The following is an 8,610-nucleotide window of genomic DNA, read 5'->3' on the forward strand; positions in this document are numbered from 1 at the left end:
ATGGCAAGCATCCTCAGAGGTAGTGAGGTCAGACGTCACTACCTCTGAGGCTGCTTGCCATAGATGCAGGCGAAACGTCAGGAGAAAATATTTATTATTTATTATTTATTTTATTTAGACGAGGGACTCAGGCCGGTTCACAACAGAGGATTCATCCACAATAGTTTAAACATCACATCCCATAATACACTGATATAAAAATACATTAAAATACAATCATATAATTACACAAGGCCGAGTCGTCAGAATGAAATCACAATTCATCACCATTCGTCCGTGTGGTCAAGAGTTATTGACTCACTCATCAAATGCCAAATTCCAGAGCCAAGTTTTCACCAGCTTTCTAAAGGTCAGGAGAGAAGGGGCAGTTCTAATCTCCAATGGGAGAGAGTTCCAGAGCCGACGGGCCTCCACCAAGAAGGCCCTGTCCCTCATCCCCACCAGACGTGATTGCAAGGCTGGTGGGACCGAGAGCAGGGCCCCTCCAGAAGATGCCTCTAGAACATGGCCATATAACCCGAAAAAACCTACAACCCAGTGATTCCGGCCATGAAAGCCTTTGACAATCTTTCATTTATAAACAGTTACTAATTAATCGTGTTAATGTTCCCACGTTATGTTTAATGAAGAATTTCCTGTAATATAGAAATGGTGATTTGCAGTTTTTCCATGTGAATAGAGGACATATTTGGAGGCAGTGTAGCACATTTCTATAGAGAGTAATGACTGCCCACCCCTAAAAAATAGAAATATCAAAAATTATTATGGTCACAGAGCTAAAAAAAAGAACAAAGATTTCTATGGGAGGAAATTGCTTTTTATTAAGAATACAACTGATGCGCGTGTTTTTTAAAAAAATGCTCTGGTGCTACAATACCAGAATGCTAAAGTTCATCACTTGGACTCTAGTGCAAAAGGCATACAATGACACTTTGTTTATTGTCCCATGGACTCCGCAACCCTTTCTATGCACCCATGACCTTTCCAAGTTTCCCAGAATAATTGGATTGCAGGAACCGCAGCTACATTCATCTCAATATAGCTGCAAAGCTCCAAATAGCTTTGCCATTATTCCTAATTAGTTTGGCCTGTAACTATGCATATCTGAAGAGCAATATTTTCCCTTTAGACCAGGGGTCGCCAAACTACGGCCCGCGGGCCACTGCCGGCTTGCCAAGGGCACGTATCCGGCCCACGGAGGAGGAGCGCCCCCCCACATAGTGCCCCTCCCTTGGCTGGCTCACGCTATCCATCAGGCCCGATGGGCAGCGTGAGCCAGCCAAGGGCAGCTGCTCCGCATGGCCTACTCGTGCGTAAAGCACCTTGCAAGGTGCTTTACACGCGAGTAGGACGCACAGGGCTGCTCCTCCCTTGGCAGGCTCACGCTATCAGTCAGACGCGATGGACAGCGTGAGCCAGCCAAGGGCAGCTGCTCCACGTGGCCTACTCGCGTGTAAAACCCTTGCAAGGTGCTTTATGTGCGAGTAGGCCGCGCGGGGCTGCTCCTCCCTTGGCAGACTCACACTGCCCATCGGGCAGCCAAGGGAGGCTGCCCCTGCGCTCCATGCAGTCATGCCGGCCACATGACCTTGGAGGTGTCTACGGACAACGCTGGCTCTTCGACTTAGAAATGCAGGTGAGCACCACACCCCAGAGTCAGACACGACTGGACTTCATGTCAGAGGAAAACCTTTAACTAGGAAAATTGTGGAAGATCCAGGGTGGGAGAAAGAACTCTTGTCTGTTGGAGGTAGGTATGAATGTTTCAGTTGGCCACCTTGATTGCCATTTCATAGCCTGACAGTTTTTACGGAGAATCCTTTGTTGAGAGGTGATTAGCTGGCCCTGATTGTTTTTTGTCTGGAGTTCCCCTGTATTTGAGTGTTGTTCTTTATTTACAGTTATAATTTTAGAGTTTTTTTTAATACTGGCAGCCAGATTTTGTTCAGACTAGAAATAGGAAGATTTCCCATTCTCTGTTCCTGGAATTACTGCTTAAAGAAGGCTGGAAAGAACCCCCTCTAAGGGCCCTTCCACATCACAAAATAAGATATGTGTAATGTGCATAGGTATTTTTTAATTGATTTTAAAAAAAACAAACAAACTATAGTCCGGCCCTCCAACGGTCTGAGGGACAGTGAACTGGCCCCCGGTTTAAAAAGTTTGAGGACCCCTGCTTTAGACTTTCCCACATAACACCAGCAGTGGAAGATTACACCATGCTGTCCAGCATTTCGCATCTGAAAACTGGGATATCTGAAAACATCAGATTGTGGTCGAGATATAAAGGGAAAACCACACAAGCTAGGGAAAGATGCATGATTTCCCACTCACTTCAACAGACACAATTTGGAGTTAAAGCATTCACATCCCATAATTTGTTCTGAGTACCAGAATTGTGCAGAGCTCACTGTCATTTGACACACACAAAATCAGCTATGCATACCTCAAGCTGTCAGCATTTGCTGTGTTTACAGAATACCATATGGAAGGCACAACCAATTGATTGAATTTGCTATCAACATTATTTTATGGTCAAGAAAGTAACTTTCCTAACTGTGGTTATATTTTATTTATAGGGATTTGGTCTCTCTCTCTCTTCTGACACCTATCTATATACATAATAAAAGCGAATCCAACTGGAGCATTGCAGCACACCCAAATACCTGGGAGTCACCCTGAACTGTGCTCTGACCTACATGAAGCACTGCCTGAACATCAAGCAAAAAGTAGGTGCTAGAAACAATATCATACGAAAGCTGACTGGCACAACCTGGGGATCACAACCAGATACAGTGAAGACATCTGCCCTTGCGCTGTGCTACTCTGCTGCTGAGTATGCATGCCCAGTGTGGAACACATCTCACCATGCTAAAACAGTAGATGTGGCTCTTCATACTGCATTATCATGGGGTGTCTGCGCCCTACACCACTGGAGAAATTACACTGTCTAGCTGGTATTGCACCACCTGACATCCGCCAGGAAGTGGCAGCCAATAGTGAAAGGACCAAGGCAGATAAATCACCAGCTCATCCCCTGTTTGGGTATCAGCCAGCACGTCAACGACTTAAATCTAGAAATAGTTTTCTAAGATCTACAGAGACACTCGCTGGAACAAATCAGCAAGCGAGAGTCCAAAAGTGGCAGACTCAATCCCAGAACCTCAACCAATGGCTGATACCAAATGAGGGACTCCCCCCTGGGCACAAAGAAAACTGGGCGACTTGGAAGGCGCTGAACAGACTGCGCTCTGGCACCACGAGATGCAGAGCCAACCTCAAGAAATGGGGCCACAAAGTGAAATCCTCGACATGCGAGTGTGGAGAAGAGCAAACCACTGACCACCTGCTGCAATGCAACCTGAGCCCTGCCACATGCACAATGGAGGACCTTCTTGCGGCAACACCAGGAGCACTCCAAGTGGCCAGATCCTGGTCAAAGGACATTTAATCAACTACCAAACTCACAAATTTTGTATTTTGTCTGTTTGTTTGCTTTGTTCTGTTAGAAATGTAATATAATTGACTGGTTGCCCTGACACGACAAATAAATAAATAGTGAAAATATTGTTTTTATTTTTATATTATTTTATATTATTATTATATTTTATTATTATTTAAATTTTGAAAAAAAAATCTTAAAAAAGAAGACTGGTAAAGAAAAATACTAGAACGAATGAATATGGACAAATTAACTTATTGGATCACTCCAAACCAAGAGGGATTGATCAACAACTGAACATACTCGAGAGGTTTGGAGAGAAATCACCATGATTTAGAGGAGTTGTAGGTACTGGGTTGTATAGACTACTTGGATCTAAGAGCACTATGAACTCCACCAATGATGGACCTGGAACTAACTTGGCACACAGAATCCCCATGACTAACAAAAAATACTGGAGGTCTTTGGAGGGATTTATAGGAGTTGTAGTACACCTACATCCAGAGAGAACTGTGAACTCAAACACCAATGGATCTGGACCAAACTTGGCACGCAGATGTGATATGCCCAAATTTGATTACTGGAAAGGTTTGTAGGGAACTGGCCTTCCTTTCTGGGAGTTGTAGTTCACCCACAGCCAGAGAAACTGACTTCCACCAATGATGGGCCTGAATCAAACTTGGCACACAGAGCCCCCATGAGTAACTCAACCTACTGGAGGGGGTTGAAGGGATTGACTCACCATAGTAGGAGTTGTAGTTTACCCTACAGCCAGAGAGCACACTGAACCCCACTGATGATGCACCTAGCCCACCATGACAAACTTTAAGTACTAATGATTTTTTTCAGCGTTAACCAGGCATGATGGGAGTTGCAGTTCACCTACAAGCTTATGCATTTTGTATAACTAAAAAACTGACTTTTTCAAATAGCCCAGGCAATGTCGAGAACCCTCTCTATAAATGCTCTGTTCGTTTTGAGTGACATCATAAGTCAAAATCCACTAGACGAATTGCCACCAAATTTGGCAACAAGACACCTACTAAACCAAGGTGTGACCATCACTAAAAAAAAAAAATGATTTTGTCATTTGGGAGTTGTAATTGCCAGGATTTATAGTTCACCTAGAATCAAAGAACATTCTGAACTCCACCAACAATGGAATTGAACCAAACTTGGCACCCAGGACTCCCATGATCATCAGAAAATGCTGGAAGGGTTTGGTGGCCATTGACCTTGAGTTTTGGAGTTGTAGTTCATCCAGAGAGCACTGTGGACTCAAACAGTAATGGATCTGGACCAAACTTGGCATGAATACTCAATATGCCCAAATATGAATACTGGTGGAGTTTGGGGAAAATAGACTTGACATTTGGGAATTGTAGTTGCTGGGATTTATACTTCACCTACAATTAAAGCGCATTCTGAACCTCACCAATGATAGAATTGGGTGAAACATCCCACACAGAACCCCCATGACCAACAAAAAATATTGTGTTTTCTGATGGTCTTTGGCGACCCATTTGACATCCCCCTCACTAGCCCCCTAACCGAAGGGTCCTGACCCCCAGGTTGAGAAACGCTGCTCTAGGTCTTCTGGTGCGAACCTAGACATTCCTAGAGGGAATGCATCTCATGATCTTTTAGTGGAAGTTGACCCTCAAAGTTGTGCAGGAGGAGTTAGAGATTCCTAGAAGACATTATCTCAGATTTTGAAAATTCGTGTTTTTTCCACATTTATGGGGGTCCTGCACCTCGAATCCCAGCAAATGTGGAGGGCTGACACCACTAAGCTAATTAAAGAGAATTTCCATCCTGATCCACTTACTCTGCACAAGAAGGGCCTGACTCAACAAGACAGAAAGGACTCGTGATCTTGCAGAATGGATATAAACTGGCAGGAGCTAGGATTGGGTTTCACAGAAAACTAGTTTTCACAATACTTAAGTGAAAGTGCTACGGTGAAGTGTACTATTCAAGAAGCACATTCATCTAAATATTCTTAGGGCTCTTAGGGGAGTATTTTAGTGCGCCCCATCCCCATAAGCACTGTGGCAAAAGCAGAAAACACAAGAGCGTCCTTGTGAAGCCTCTAAAATGCTGTCTTTTGGAAGCAGACATCTTTCGCTTCGCCGCCATACTGAAATTTGAGTTACGTTTTGCCTGGAAAATGGCTCTCTGTCTGAACTTTTCTTCAAACAATGGAAGAAAGTAGTAAGAGGAAACTTGCATTTCCTCTTCCTTGTTCCATTAATGTTCTGTTCTCACTCCCTTCAGGAATGGATCATAGAATCATAGAATCCTAGAGTTGGAAGAGACCTCATGGGCCGTCCAACCCCATTCTGCCAAGAAGCAGGAGAATTGAATTCAAATCTCCCCTGACAGATGGCCATCCAGCCTCTGCTTAAAAGCTTCCAAAGAAGGAGCCTCCACCACACTCCGGGGCAGAGAGTTCCACTGCTGAACGGCTCTCACAGTCAGGAAGTTCTTCCTCGTATTCAGATGGAATCTCCGTTCTTGTAGTTTGAAGCCATTGTTCCTTGTCCTAATCTCCATGGAAGCAGAAAACAAGCTTGCTCCCTCCTCCCTGTGGCTTCCTCTCACATATTTATACATGGCTATCATGTCTCCTCTCAGCCTTCTCTTCTTCAGGCTAAACATGTCCAGCTCCTTAAGCCGCTCCTCATAGGGCTTGTTCTCCAGACCCTTGATCATTTTAGTCGCCCTCCTCTGGACACATTCCAGCTTGTCAATATCTCTCTTGAATTGTGGTGCCCAGAACTGGACACAATATTCCAGGCGTGGTCTAACCAAGGCGGAATAGAGCATGGGGAGCATGACTTCCCTGGATCTAGACACTATGCTCCTATTGATGCAGGCCAAAATCCCATTGGATTTTTTTGCCGCCACATCACATTGTTGGCTCATGTTCAGCTTGCTGTCCACGAGGACTCCAAGATCTTTTTCACACATACTGCTCTCGAGCTAGGCATTATTGTCCCCCATTCTGTATCTTTGCATTTCGTTTTTTCAACTCGGTTTACAACACGAAATGGGTTCGTGGCATCTTTCCGCAACTCCTGAAGTGTAATTTTTACACCCTACTTTCTTCCATTATGATGAGACTCATGTGACTCTATCTTTTCTTTTCTTTTTTGTTGTGTCAGGAGCGACTTGAGAAAACTGCAAGTCGCTTCTGGTGTGAGAGAATTGGCCGTCTGCAAGGACGTTGCCCAGGGGACGCCCAGATGCTTTGATGTGTTACCAGGGGTGCCTCAACCCATTACGCAAAGTAAGCATTTGCAGTGTAGCTGATTTTGCCCAGGGGCGCTCTTGAGGTGCTCTTGGGGGAAAATAGACCTTGACATATATGAGTTGTAGTTACTGGGATGTATAGTTCACCTACAATCAAAGAGCATTCTGAACACCACCAATGATGGAATTGAACCAAATATGGCACACAGAACTCCCACGACGAACAGAAAATATATATCAGTGATTGGTTGGGGGGGGGGGGGGGGCAAAATACTGTTTGCTTACCGTTGAAAATTACCTAGGGTCGCCTCTGTGTGTTACCATCCTTGTGGGAGGCTTCTCTCATGTCCCCGCATGGGGAGCTGGAGCTGATAGAGGGAGCTCATCCACACTGTCCCCGGATTCGAACCTGCAACCTGTCTGTCTTAAGTCCTGCCGGCACATGGGTTTAACCCACTGCGCCACCGATGGCTCCTATGTGACTCGATGAAGAAACGGATATGTAAACGTCACATGGAGCTGTATTTTGGACAGCAAGAAGCATGAGATGCTTGCGCTTCCTGCCTTCTCTTAAGTTATGTAACACCAGAAACCACTCCCACATACACTCCAACACTTCACAGATGGAACAAATGGCTAAGCAACATGAGATGATGGAACAACACACAAGTGAGCAATCACTGCAGCGGTTTGCTTTTGCCGAAGTCTACTAGGAAGGGCAAGATTCGGCATCCTCCTTGGTTCTCCCCTGTAGTAAGTTAATTCAATGCAAACTTTGTTCCTTGAATTCACTTTGTAGGAACTGAAGTATTGACAGAGACAGGAACGGGGACATTTTGACAGCAGATAAAAGATGCTGGAAAATGGAGGAGTGATCAGAACTGCCCCAACCAAATCTAGATCGTTGTGAAGTTGAACATGACCCCCCCCCCCCCCCCCCCAGGACTGCAAGCACTATCTCAAGCAAATATTGGCAATTTATTCACACTGTCATTACTTGCAGCAATAGCCGATGTAGTTGTTCTGGTACAGCTGTACTAGGAGCTCCAACTTTATTTGCTTTGAATTAAATGTTTGCTTGCAGTCCTAGGTTTCAGGAACTCTGCAGATAGGTGGCTTCTTTGGTTGCAGTCATAGGGCAAGTCACCTGTCCATCATTGTTAAGTTTTGGTTCTGCCCCTTGCTCAGGGCAATTGTGAAGGGAGCCATTTTTAGTTAGTCTCAGCAAGGTAAGCTTATGTATAGGATGTGTGCAAGCTTCCCCTGTACAAAAGCTTCAACCCTTAAGACCTTCCAGGGGAGAAAGGTCTTAAGAGTCTCCAAAGAATTTCCAGGAAAACAGCCCTAAAGACCAAAGAACTCCAGCTGGAGAACATCTACTGCCTTGCTGGTAGGTCCACTTGGCGTTCGAGACGCAGTTCAATCCGGTAGTGGAGCCCACATCAGTAAGGGTTAGATTACAGTCAGCCTGGGAGAAGTTAAAACGGGGATTTTCCTTTAAAGAAGAAGTTATTGAAGACAGTTGCCTGTCCTTCGTGGGCAAGATTAGGAATTCACCAGTTGCCTAAAAGCTTGGAATCATTTGCTTAACTTTACAGAAGACAAGAGAAGTTTCTGTTTGATTGTTCATTAATAAAAGACTGTTGTACTTCTCAAGCCATCTAAAGACTGTTTGTGGTGGAAACCTCTGAGAACTTCTCTTTAGGCCCCCTGGCTTCCCACTGGGCAAAGGTTGCACATCCTGTTCTAAAGACAATTATTTACAGGCCCAGCGCACGACAGAACAGTAGTGAAGCAACCAAGTTGGGGGGGGATGTTGAATGCTCTCATTAAGGAGGCCAGACTTGGTGGAGGTGGTTGACAAGGGCGGAGCTGCAGGCTATTGAAGGCTGCTCTGCCCCCTGCAGATGTGC

Source organism: Anolis sagrei, chromosome 7, assembly GCF_037176765.1.
Source record: "Anolis sagrei isolate rAnoSag1 chromosome 7, rAnoSag1.mat, whole genome shotgun sequence".
In the NCBI taxonomy this organism is placed as follows: Eukaryota; Metazoa; Chordata; class Lepidosauria; order Squamata; family Dactyloidae; genus Anolis; species Anolis sagrei.